Source organism: Vulpes vulpes, chromosome 6 (assembly GCF_048418805.1).
Source record: "Vulpes vulpes isolate BD-2025 chromosome 6, VulVul3, whole genome shotgun sequence".
NCBI classification, from domain to species: domain Eukaryota; kingdom Metazoa; phylum Chordata; class Mammalia; order Carnivora; family Canidae; genus Vulpes; species Vulpes vulpes.
In genome coordinates, this window is record NC_132785.1 from 76945614 (window position 1) to 76959564 (window position 13951).

At 32.6% G+C, this 13951-nt stretch overlaps 1 protein-coding gene and 1 pseudogene across 13 annotated transcripts in view; both read left to right on the plus strand.

Annotated features, from left to right (window-relative positions):
- Positions 1 to 13951, plus strand: part of MIPOL1 (mirror-image polydactyly 1) — a 323462-nt gene that overhangs the window by 50074 nt on the left and 259437 nt on the right. For 2 of the 13 annotated variants that reach the window (XM_072761448.1, XM_072761452.1), the window contains 2 exons: positions 2636 to 2781; positions 4904 to 4958. The exons of 9 other annotated variants lie outside the window; for them this stretch is intronic. The gene's annotated coding sequence lies outside the window, so the exon portion shown is untranslated. The remainder of the gene's footprint in view (positions 1 to 2635; positions 2782 to 4903; positions 4959 to 13951) is intronic. 2 more of the 13 variants (XM_072761447.1, XM_072761450.1) reach the window with 1 other exon arrangement.
- On the plus strand, positions 7315 to 7460 carry LOC112935379 (small nucleolar RNA SNORA62/SNORA6 family; annotated as a pseudogene).

Sequence of the window (13951 nt, forward strand, 5' to 3'; positions counted from 1 at the left end):
CACACACAAAGAGACCCACATACTGCAAAAGAGACACAAAGAAAGACACAGAGGAAGAGATACTGAGAGAGAAAGAGAAACATACACAGGGAGAGAGAAAGAAACATATAAACAAAGTGATTGAGAGGGGAGATTGAGAGAATGACTGAGAGAGAGGTGCATAGGGAGAGCCACATTGCAGAGAAAGAAGCACAAAGAGATACAGACATAGAAGGGAGATACTAGAGTCAAAGAGGGAGGCACAGACATACATGTGGAAGCACACACACAGAGAAAGACACACACATGTGGATACACACAGGAAGATACCAGAGGAAGAGAAACCCGGTGAGAAAGAGACAGAGACATACAGGGAGCGAGACAGGGGAAAACATATACACACACACACCCAGGAAAAGAGACAAACAGCAAAGGAAGATAGAAGATATACAGAGACAGACAGACAGACAGATGACACAGAGAAACAGACCAAGATACATTCGGATACAGAGATAGAGGTGGAGACAGGTGCACAGCAAAACATGCACTCAGGAAGAGACACCCACAGAGAGATGAAGCCAGAGGGGGCCTGAAGTGGAGCCACAGACAGATATGCAGAGGGAGACGGAAAGAGACCCTACCAGAGAGAGACAGAACAAAATGCATAGGCAAAGGGAGAGAACAGCCAGAGATGGAAACATAGTCTAAAAGATAACAAGACCAAGAGATGGCCTGAAAAAAAGAAAGAGGATGGGTAGATGGATGGATAGATACACATGCATACACACACACACACACACACACACACACACACACACAGGTAAATAGGGCAGGTAAATAGGGCAGGCAGGGCACTGTTGAGCAAGATATCAGGGAGCCATAAAGAGAGGGGTTTAAAAAATGTTAAGTGTTTTTTTTTTTTTTTAAAGATTTATTTATTCATTCAGAGAGAGTGAAGAGAGAGGCAGAGACACAGGCAGAGGGAGAAGCAGGCTCCATGCAGGGAGCCCGATGTGGGACTTGATCTCGGGTCTCCAGGATCACACCCCGGGCTGCAGGCGGCGCTAAACCTCTGCGCCACGGGGGCTGCCAAAATGTTAAGTTTTTTTTAATTGAGGTCTCTTAAGATAAAATTTTGCAAGTCTGGAATCCCTAGGAAACTAATCATTCTGAATATAGTGTTGCATATAGTTGAAGGCTTAAATCTCTATGTACATTGTTTTTATTTCCTCTAAATTTTATGTTATTAGACTATTATTAGACTGTTATTAGACTGTTACCAAAACATTGCACACATTTCCTTTTTTGATTCTCCCTTCCCCACTAGGGTTCTTCTTCCTTATATATCAACCACACAGTTACCTTTTTCAGAAGGTTAAAGGCCATTTTGGGGTACTATTCTGTTATCATTTTATTAAATAATAGTTCTACATTCTTTTGAATTATAGAAAGGTGCTGTGCTTTCTGCATTTGTTTTTTATTTCTGTCTTATTATAAATTTGTTGCCATTAGCAAGCTTTCTCTTCTAATTTGTGATTCTAGGCTGCTTGTTAGGAGTTTAGAATCCAAGTAACTGAATTGTGTACAAAGTAATAGCAGGTTATAGCTGAATAAGGTAGAGGCATTTAATTCAAAGTTTATATTTTTAGTGAATGGGCTTTGTGACAATTTCAGTCTGCTTTCTTTATTCAAGTTTGTACTGGTGTGAAGCTGGGAACTAATTTGTTGTAGCTGTTTTTATTCATTTATGCAAATAAACAAGAAACATTCTTCTTTCCAAGAGCTCAAGGCAGTTTTTATTCCATTTATGTGCAATAATAAGAAAAGAGGAAGTAAATAATGATGCCCCTGTTATTTATGTTCCCTATTCAGAGGTCACATTGCTGTGGAAATCATGTTGTTCAAATTATAGACAAAGGATCTCTATGGAACCAAAGGAATTATTTTTAATATATCTAAAGCAACAGGCTGTGGAGGAAATACTTCTCATAAGTATAGAATAACCAGGAAAGAAGTTAAGGAAGGGAGCTGCTGAAGCTCTTGGACACTTACAGAAAAGAAGGCTTTAGGGTTGAAGACATAGATGCATAAATAGTTTGCAGAAAGCACAGACCACAATAGACGTGACTGAAACATCATTAAGAAAATTTGCATTTTTCAGGCTTTTTTTTTTTTTTTTTTACATCAGAAGTAGGAATAGGACATTCCTTTATATAAAGGGCTTGTTAATGAAACATTATTAAGGAATAAAATTAAATAGGTAGATGTAGTATCTTTTGAGTTTTATGATAATTGATACGTTTAAAATCTCACATGGTCATTGCCTTGACATCAGGGTTCACAGGATTTATTGTAAAGCACAGATTACTTCAAAGCTCTGTCTTATACTAGTGTTCATAGCCTGCTTGGATAATCAATTATTTTACTTCATATTTACTTTTTTTTTTTTTTTAAGAAATAGAGCACTAAAAACTTATGTTACATAGACATGCCTTTGTGGCATGTCTTACAAATCTTATTATAAGGGTTGTAAAATGGCTCTTCTTTATCTAACTTTAGTGTAGAAACATTGCTGAGATATTTGAAGTCTGAGTTGATGAGGTATATAATGTCAACAGAACAATTTACTTTTTTTGTTTTTTGTCATTATTGACAGTTTAGAAAATGTAAAGCTGTGGTTGGTAGGTAGGATGGATGAAGGCATCTACAAAACTTGTCCAGGTTTCTTGAAGAGTTGTTTTTACTCTAAATGGCTGAAATTTAAAGTTGTGTTGTTGGAAAGTGAATCAACATGTGTGCCAAGTAAGTATGGGTAGTATCTTCTAGTTTCTTAAGAAGTAAATGATGTTTTCCCTTTTATGAAAACTTTGTCAGGGTTCTTTTTTTGTTGTTTCTGCTTTTTCAGAAAAAAAAATGAAATGTTATAATCAAAGGATGCATGTAAAGTTAGCCCCCCAGAGTGAATTGTTATGTGATTGGTTGCCCAGCTCTTTTAAACATTTACTTATTATTTACTTAACTATGTAAGAAAAAGGCATGAGGGTTGGAAGTCTGTTGTAATTTTTTGGAATAGTATGATAATTTTCTGGATATTTCTTTTTTTTTTAATTATTTATTTATTTATGATAGGCACACAGTGAGAGAGAGGGAGGCAGAGACACAGGCAGTGGGAGAAGCAGGATATTTCTTATTAAATTTTGGTGGTTTTTATTAAATTGGCAGAAATGTGGTTCAGTTGCTTATAGTGCTCAACAGTCGACTGAAAATAGCTTATATATTTATAAACAAACATATCTGCCATAAGTGTATGTATCTACAATAATATAGGGAAAAATGGTGTCCAGATGCCATTTAAATTTAGAATATTGTGAAACTTATTTAAATTTAGAACCTTTAGGGGTCAGTGTTCCCTAAGATAGGTTAAAAAAGGTTACTGTGCCTACCCAAATTAAATATTAAGTCTACTGTATTTATAATATTTCTTACCTCAAAATTGAAGGCAAAAAATGGTAAGAATCATACAGCTTGAGGAAGCTTCAGACAAAAACCTATGAATTTTGCGAGTTTCTTCAATATGATTTTTAGGTTTACTATTTTAGGGAATTATATTTAATATGTATTTTATACTAGAGAAGTTATTTTCACTTACATATATTATCTCAATTTCTATATGAATCCTGTGTTTTTAAACTATTTACTTTTAAATTTAGAAAGCAAACATGATTTTGAATCACTGTATTCATTTGAAACTCGAGATGAAAAACCACTGCTAGAACTGCTTCGAGTCCTTTCGTACTGTCATTTACTGGAGGCTAGCAAATATTTAAAAAATCTTAAATTGCTGAATTTAAGTAAAAAGCAACTGTCCTCTTTACTTTAGAATTAAACTAACAATTATCTTTTGTAAGCATGATTCTTACCGTTTTTCTGTGGAGCAAAATAAATAACTAAAACCCAGCAAAAGGTAACTTGTCAGTGATTTGTTAGTTTCTTGTTGAGTCAGAATACTGTTTATTTTTGTTTGGCATTTGGAACCTGTGTGCCACCATCAGCCTCTTTTATTATTGGTTCATCTATCTTTCTGTCTTTTCACAAAGTATGTATTATTTTTACCTTTTGTCCATCTGTTGTTCTGTAATTGAATTATATCTCAAACTATTGCATGATTTGCGAGCATTTTATAAGGCGAGACATCTTTAAAAATACTACAGAGAAACATCTAGCATGCTTTTAAATGTCTGATCATTGTAACTAAAATATACTTGTAGAATTTCATATCATTTTCATAAACTTTCTTTTTAAGGCAGAGAAAAAGGAAATGGTGAGTTGCATAGAATGGCCATCTATTTCTACCAGCAAAATAGCTGGTAGGAAAAAAGATTCCTAGGCATTATGATTAGACACTGCTTGACATTCAGTGTTTTAAATCTGATACTTAATCATTCCCTGTTAAATTACAGGACTTGAATTGTATTTAATAATTGGCTTTCTATTAAGTAATGGTATATTTTCCTTAAAAATTATTGCAATATGTTTTTGTTTCATAGCAGAAAGTAAATTTTACTAGAGAACCAATGCACTTAAGAATTTCATAAAATGTTAAAATAGAAAAAACAGGTTTTGGAGCTAGATAGACATGGATTTTAGGTTTTTTAATCTTCTACTTACTACCTACCTGGACTTGGACACAAATTTTGTAATTGTACTGAGTTTTCTTGTGTTTAGAATAGGGAGATAACTCCTTTTGGACTGTTTTGGAGATTAGGGATTGTGTATTTAAAAGCTCTACTGCAACATCTAAAAAGGAAATGAGTTTATATAATCTGTATTTCACATACCAGAGTAATTATTTTCACTAGTGTGGTGGTGGTGATGGTCTTTTACACGTGCTTTAAAAAAAAAAAATTGTTAACATATTTTACAGGACCTAAATAATTGGTGGTGGTGGTTGTTATTGTTATTCTACCCAGCTGTGAAAGGTAGGTCTGTAAAAAAGTTTCAAAACTTTTAAGAAACTGAAACAACAGTACTTGAAATGGTTACTATTAGTTTTATAAAAATATTCTTTTCAAATATAATGTTCACAATACCATTAGGAACTAAATTTTTCAAAGTAGTGTAGCTTGTATTTAGTATGTTTATATTTGTTAGAAGAGAATATAAAATCAATAATATTCATTTAGGGTAGAATCTAATTTTGGCTGCATTGAAATCTCAATTGCAATAAAAATCTTCAGACTAGTGGCACCACACCTATCTTTCTTTTCCTTTTGGCAAGTGTGAATTTAAAAATGAATTTTTTAAATTTTCCATATGCCATAGAAGGGTTAAAAAAGAACATGTCCTAGGTCTGATTAAATTTACTATTTATCTCTATATGACCTAACTTAATAGGGTGCTGGTAGCTTCTCACACATGACCATCTAGGATATTTGAAGAGTGGTTTTAGGACTACTGGCAGCTGGTCAACAAGGATTGATTCATTTACAGAGGAAATGCTAAGGCTACTCTTAAAAGAATGGGGTTATTCTCTTTCATAAAAAAGTAAGTTTATCTTATTTTAAATAACTTAAATGGGATTCTTCACACCTTTTTTTCTAAGTGTGATATTAATGATTCCATTAACTACTGTTGGCCTAAGTTTAAAAAATGGAGTAAAAAAATGTGTACAAGGACAACTTAAATTTTCTATCTGGTTATAAAGTTTATAAGCTATGCTTTGAGATTCATTGTTTCTGATTTGAATAACTCACACTTGTGAATTTATGCCATAAATTCTATTTTTCTTTATTTTTTGGCAGTTTTTAAACAGTTTTTATTTTGAAGAGAAATTTTAGGTTCACAACAAAATTGTGAAGGAAAGTGTAGAGTTCCCACTATATCCCCTCTTCCTTAGCCACCTTCTTAACACACACACAACTTTTCCCACCATCAACATCCTCCACTATAGGGGAACATTTGCTACAATTAATGAACCTACCCATAAATTCTGAATAAGGGGTGAAGTTTGTGGGATAATAGGAGTCTTACCTTCTGTTTTTGTTTTTAATTAAGTATTTTAAATCAGTTCAGGCTATACTCTTCATGTGGAGTTCTTACTATACCTTTGGTCCTTTATTTTATAAAATTGATAATTACTAATAATAAGCACAACAAATGGGAAATTTCTTTTTTTTAATAGGTTTAATTCTCCCCCATTATTTCTGTACTAATGGTATGATCCTCTCTTTTTACAGCTTGTAACTTTTTCTTTGATTTAAGGAAATCAAACTCTACTTTTATATATAAGCTCTAGCAAATTTACTTGTGGCCAGGAAACTATTATTTTTTTTTTGAAATAGAAAAAAAAATACCTTTATTTTTCAAAATTTTTTGCTTTATGTTCACCATCCTTAAGATTCTGAGGTCTTTGATAAAAATCCTCATTGATTTCTGGTTATGGCCTGTTTATGCTAGAGCACTTCCTGGACCACATATGTACAACACAAATTTTAATATAACATTGAATTTTGAATTTTTTTTAGAAATTAGGATATCAGCTAATTATATTTAAGGTAGCCATTATGGTCTCCATAGTGGCTATATTTTTTTTACCTTTAGTATGATTACTATAAAGTCCTGAGTGTGTACTGGCATTTTGTTGATTTTGGAGATCTGAATCAATATACATGGGTGTATAGACTGAAATTATAGCCATTTACACAGTCGGTCCAGGTTAATTGGCTCTTTGTAGAGTAGCATTGATGTGACTACATTTACTCACTAGTTTTGGGTTGTATGTGTGTGTGTGTAAGTAATTCAGAACAGCCTAACATGTAGGACATTGTTAACTTTTAGGGAGTAGTTTCAGATGCAGTTTTTCTTTGTGTTTTTTGTTTTTTCTTAGAGAATGTGAAAAGGCAAACAACAAATAAAGCTACAAAATTTTGAAATTCATAGTCTAAATGACTGAATTAAAAATATTCTAATCTGGAGCTTTGGGGTAGATTCGATAATTTTATGCCAAAGAGTGAAATTGTACTGATAAGGTGTAAATTAAAAGTATTTATTTTTAAAAATCCTATTTGACTTTTAATTTTTGAGTAAGTCTAGTCTTCACATACGGAAACTTTCTGGTACTTTAAAATCAGGATGCTGCTAGTGGGTGAAGAGTTAAAAATGATGTTCATATTGATAAAATTATACTTGTGGAATAGATACTGAATATATTAGTTTTTGCTAATTAAATATTTTTAAAATTAAATTCTCTTTTTCAATGGTTTCACTGGCTGTACCTAAGGTAATTTGACATGTACCAAAATATAGTAATGTTTCTTGATTTATCAAAATTAAATACATGCACATTATTAGAGCTTGGAGTTGAGGCCTCTGACTGGCCAATGAGCTTGCAAGTGTAGGTAGTGTGCTACTAGAGGGGCAAGTAACACCACAGGGGTCTCTGATCCAATGAGTAGAGTTTGATTGTAATTCTTGCTACAAGTATAAAAAATAAAAATAAAGAAAAGAAAAAAATAAAGCATTAACAACCTTTATTTCGTTCTTTAATTAATGTCTTTTTTATTTCTTCCCCCCATTCAAAATTTTCAGATTAATATTAATCAGATTAGAATAGGTGGGGTTTAATTTAGCATTAGTTTTTTCTCGAACCAACATGTGTTAGGGGAAATACAATAGGAAAGATAGAACGAATACATCATCTTTAAAATTTGGGCTTGTGTATAAACATTTGGGATGTGGAGTATAGAGTATTCTGGATTCTTTCCACAGATTAAGTGTAAAGAATTTATAACTGGAAAGAATTCCTATTTTAAGTAGATTAGATATTTTTGAATTTTTGTTAAAAGTTGCATATTTGTAGTCACTGAAACTTTATACACAACTGTTTTTAAGAGTTTAGAGTTAAAAAAAAATAATGATTTCAGTTTGGCAAATCTGATTGTTTCCTTTTAGAAATCTTCAGTGCCCATATTTAGTCAATCAGTATAGAGTTTAAGGCCAGGACAAGGCTGCATTAGTCCAGGTAAGAAGACCAAAGACAAAACAAAAATTTTCATTAAAAAGCCAATACGTGATCTCCTGAGAATGCAGTAGAGACTTCCTCTGCATTTTTAACAGGCTATTTGCTAAGATGTTCTATATTGGTCTTTTATTACCTTTTTTTTCCTTAAGTCTCTTCCCTTTCCCCAAGTCATTTGAAATGAAAACATTAAATTTTTTTTTTTACTTTTCTCAGGCTTGTTTTCGCTTCAGATATTTAGTGCTTTTTAAGAAAGTTATAAATGTTAACTCTAATATGGGGCTGATGATACTATAACTGACCAACAATACACTTGTATAGTAGTCATGGTTGATTGATGAAATGGGAGTCCCCTACTTTTTCCTTCTATGCTTTTGTGGTGTTTTGGTTTTGTGTTTTGTTTTTTTCCTGGAGAAACAAATGGTAGATTTGAATAAAACACACATCATTTGCATAGAAAGTTATGTAATGATGCCATATAGAGTATAATGATTTCCTAATACCTTGTATTTAAAGTAACCTGAATTACAATGAGAGATAAACAGAATATTTACCCATCCCTTATGAGCTGCTGCTGATATGTAAATTTATTCTTCTACTTTGCACAAATATACTTTTGAGCTACTGCTTAAACACTTTGAGGTCCTTAGTCAAACAGTTTTAATGATGCCTCCAATATTATGAAAGTGTGACATTTGATGAATGTCTCATATAGTTTTGATATCTGGGCACATGTCAACAAAAAAAATTGAACATTGGTTTGTCATGCAACACCTAGATAATTTATAATTTTACTGTTTATATCCATCTTGACATTTTTTATCTGCCAAAGGCAGGTTTCATTTGGAATCTTAATCTGAGATTTATTTGGTGGATCTGGAAATCATAGCTAGGGTTCCCACAGGAAATGGTCCATCTACCAACAGATTAAATGGCAGTCCTGCAGTTGTTAGGGGAGCTCTGCATTTAACACACATGCATACTCATTCAGTCAGCACTGTGGAGAAAAATTAAAGTAGTAACCCAGGTTTAGGAACAATGTAGCTAAAAAGTCCCATATTTGCTGAATGACAAAGGGTTATATAGCAGCATTTCATTTTATTATTCGTGCTTGAATTTCTTGTTTGCTCTGTTGAGTCTGCTGACGAATACTAATAAATGCCTGCAACAATCCAGACGAGAGATGCCTGGCAACAAAGCTATGCGGTGGACCTCCCTGATCTTCTCCAGTTCACAACCTGACCTTTTGAAAAATTGGCTGGGCTAAGCTGCAGAATTTGGGTGTAATGGTTATTGTTAACTCCAGCTTTAGGATTTATTAATTTGTGTGATCAAGACTTACCTATACTTCAAAGTTTCAAAAGACCAAACACAGTCATCCATCCATTAGAACTAACATTGTGTTTCAGTGATTTCCACTTAGTGTCTGACTGGTAATTCTTCTATTTTGTTTTCAAATCTAAAAATGCCCTTAAATAAAATGAAAAGCACAGATGAAATTCTGTCTTTTTTCTCTTTTTTCTCCAATAACAAATGTTACTGGGAAAGTTAGCATCCATAAGTGATTTATGAAATTGTTGAATTCATGGGCAGTCAGTATGTGTTTGCACTTAACAAACAAAAAATAGATAATTATGAAACTTGTTTTACTTGCAATTGTAGAAATTTAAGACTTACCAAGTTCATTATTCATATTTTAATTACTTTATATAAATTATTCTTATCACACAAATTGAGAAAGGCTGAAAAGGTTAGAAATGTATAGTAGGTAGCCAAATAATTCATATCACTGAGGCAGAAAAATAAAGACCACTCATGTTAGTTAATAAAATTTGAGGACAGTTTTCACAATTATGTCAACCTAGATAATATTTGTAATGGTTTAAATAGGATGATACAAGTTTCACAGAGCTTTAATTTATGTGTTATGTTCATAAGTTAATTAGGTAGCCTAAGCTTTAGGAGATTATACTGTTACACTGTGTTCATGGTCTTCATACAGTAAAGGATATTAAAATCTAGAATCTGAAACATTATGATGGAATTCAGTTCTTACACAGAAATCTGTTCTCTTCCCTAATAGAATGAATGTTGATGTGCTCCTGACTATTCAAACCTGATGAAACAAACACTTTTTAAAATTTGGTTTAGTACCACCACTTTAAATAGCTTTTTCATAATAAAACAAATGACAAAATTCCAGTAAATATGTTTCATGGCTAACCAGTGGATAATTTGAAATATGATAACCCTAAATCTTCAGTTGTCTTAAAGATGAAATAACCTCACCACTCCTTTTTGATATGTTTATCTAAATATGCAACCATGTATAAGATGTAAAAGATGTAGTTTATTTTGAATGTTGAACCTTCACGTGCAAATGAATAAATTATGTGGTTTTTATGATTTTCCAACTTCATAAACCTCTATAAAATCCTACTTCAATATCTGATAGCTATATCCTGCCTCTTCCCCATCCCCATATATTTTAAACTTCTTTTCATTATATATATTACACTTTATATTAGAACTACATAAGACTTTGTATCTGTGCTTTGCAACATGGTAGCCACTGGCTATGTTTGGCTGTGAGCACTTGAAATTCAGGCGATGGTGTATGTAGACCAATGAAAATAAAAGTTATGGTTCTTTCTGTTTTCTTCTTATTTCTGTTCAAGCCAAAATATATTAAAACCTGAGAGAGTATACTATATCCAAGTGACAAGTTTCCATTTTTTAAGCCAGAGATCCAAAACTTACCTAATTTCTTGTGATTCCTAAATTAGAATCTCTGAAGGATAAGTACCTGTGATCTACTAGCTATAGTCCTGATTATATCTAATTTTGTGCCATTGTAGTAAATGCTCAAATTATGTTACAGAAATAGACTATTTAAATTTCTTATTTTCTTGCTATGGGATTAAATCTCAGAAATAATACTATTAAACTTTCTTTCTGTGTGATGAATTTTCTTTCAGGATCTTTTCCTAGTGTCAGGATTTCTAAATTTCGAAGTCCTATTACTTCTGTAATTTAATAGTTTTATAATCTGTAATGTGCTTTAATTAAACCATTATATGTTAACTACAAGTTTTACCTAAGTGTTATCTCTTTATGTTTATCATTATATGAGCATTATATGATTTGTATAAATACAAATCATTGTATTTATTTTTATGTCCATGTCTTTGGATATTTTAATAAGAATATTTTAATTTTATTATTTATTCTTTTAATATCTTAATTTAAAAATCTTTTGCTTAAAAAAAAACTTTTGCTTTTAGCCAAGCAGGTTTTTGCAGATAATAATAGCTAACATTTATTGAGAGTGTACTCTGTGCTGAAACTTTTCCAAGAGATTATATAATTTAAATAATTTAATCCTCATAACAACCTTTTGAGATAGGTGCTATTATTATGTACTTCTATTGATAGGGAAATTAATGAGGTTAAGTAATTTGCTAAAGGTCATATAGCCATGTGGTGGAGCCCGAATTCAAACCCTGCTGTTTATCTTTAGCTCATGCACTGTGGCTTTGCTTGGAAGATCTAAATACACCAATGTTCTACTTGGAAGGTCTAAATTTTTCTCTTGTACACTCAGATGAGACCACTGAGATATGGCACAAGTTTCGATGTCTTTTTCTTTTATGTTTGGCAAAGGATGGGGAAGCCCACATATGCATCTATGTGGGAAACTAACCCTCCCCCATATAAGGAAACAGCATTATTTAGTAAAGGAAATAAATAGTATTTGTACACACATATAGATAACCTGCATTTAACTTCCAGAATGAACTGGTAGAAGTTATTTGGGGCTACTAACTGATACTGCTGTTCTGATTATGTTGAAACTAATGCTCACTTAGAGAAATCCTTAACTGTTGAAAAAAGACAATATCTTTTGTTTACAATATGGGACTACTGTAGTAATTACACCATCACATCAAATTTACAGTCTTATTTAGTAGCAAAAAGTGTGTCCTATCATTTTGATGTTCTTATATAATGTAATAATAGACAATATACAAAAGAAAGAAGCTATAAACACAAGATTTTTGTTCGTTTTACATTTACAAAATCACATGCCATTGGTTTAACTAATCATCCCTCCCCTCCAAAAAAAAAGTTTAATGAAGTGGTGACCAGTTGTGTGAGCAAGCATATGGGAGCACATTAACAAACTGCCTCCTTTATGGTTCGTTTTAGCTCTAAATGCCCCTAAGTAGCACCTGCATCTGAAGGTGCAAGAGATCCATTTATTTGAATGTACTTGCCTATTTCTATTGCCCTTTTTTCTACCCTGAGCTCTCAGGTAGCTGGCATGTTGCTATTCTGAGTAACCCTGGTAGGGTCCCTAGAGACAATTCTAGCTCAACCACTCTGAAGAAACAGCTCTGTAAACAGTATTGACCCCCCCAGGGGACCATCAAATCCGTTTACACAGATACCAGTTGTCACAAACTATTTACAAAGCCAGACAGAATAGAATTTCCCAGCCTTTAAGAATCTCTGTTTGATTCTAGCCACCTCCTCACTTCTGTGTAGCAGTTGAGAAATAACAGTTATTTTTTGCCACAAGTCATGATTTGCTGGGTAGCGTCATATAACCGAATGTATTATACATTAACTAATGTATCATTGTCTGGAGAATTGAACTCAAAGGGGATTCTAGAGCTTTCTTTCCTAGAGAAGGAAATGGTATAATATTGTTAATTTTCTAGACTAAGGAATTGAGAATTTAATAGCAACGTTGGCATCGAGATAGTTGACAATACTGGTACCTCCAAGTAAAGAAAATTTGTTAGATCATGACAGTGGTCCATTGGAAATAGCATGAAAGTCACTAGAGTGACACAAGGTCTTCAAACATATATTGCGGGTAGCCTCAGCACATGTTTTAAATATTGAGATTCCCCCATATCTTTATGAAATCCACTCATCTTGTCCAGATGAACAAACTGTCTCTAGCAATAGCAGTTTGAGGAATACCTAGTAGTAATCCTCTATAATATGATTTTCAAATGATCATAGTTTATATGGTAGTGATAGCATAAGATACTAATAGCGAAAACTGGGAAATAAATTTGGTTTGAAGTAGTCAGGTTCTTATGTCCAGTAATACAGTATGCTCACAGAAGAGCAAATAAAGTATATAAAGGAATTGATAGTAGGCATAAAAATTCCCTGTCATTTAACCCTTAGGAAAGAAAGACTTCAGAGTCTTATGAAGAATGAAGAAGAGATTGATAATTTATTCTCTAAGTCCATATGGAGAAATATATTTAAATAGTATTAATTCTGTTAGTCATAATGATAGAACAGTTAACAATGACATTGATTAAACACTGAAGCAGATTACTAAAGAAGATAGAGTTTCCATTTTAAACCATTTGAAAGAAAGGAATTAATAGGATAGTTTTATTTTAAGCTTTCTTCTGCCTGAAGATAAGAGTTTGAATCAAGAGTGAATGTTTTTTCTTTAAAACCTTTATCTTCTCTTTCTAATTGACTAGTGTGCCTATAACTTCCCTTTTTGTTGCATTGTATTGCCTTATATATTTATATTTCTGTATACAATACTTTTTTGGGTGATGGGGCAACCAAAAAAAGCTCAACCAAAGCTTGTAGTAGCTTCACCCCATTATCACTTCATAATGGTCTTCTGGGTTAGAGAATTTAGGGAAAATAACTGAAGACTGAGTTAGAGTCACTAAGTGCTCTCTTCTCTTGGTTAGAGACAGTACTAATTGAGAAATTGAAGTTAAGTCAGGCTTTGAAAAAGGTAAAGAAAACTTGGCAAAATGCAGTATGATGGAGCAGTATCTTCAAATTGACTTGAAAAGTCAAAGTGCATTATGCCTTTAAGTTACTCTCAAATATTATGGAAAAAGTTGTATGTGCAGATAGCCAGGTAAATAGGTAGATTTGGAGAGATTGAATAATAAATGTGGT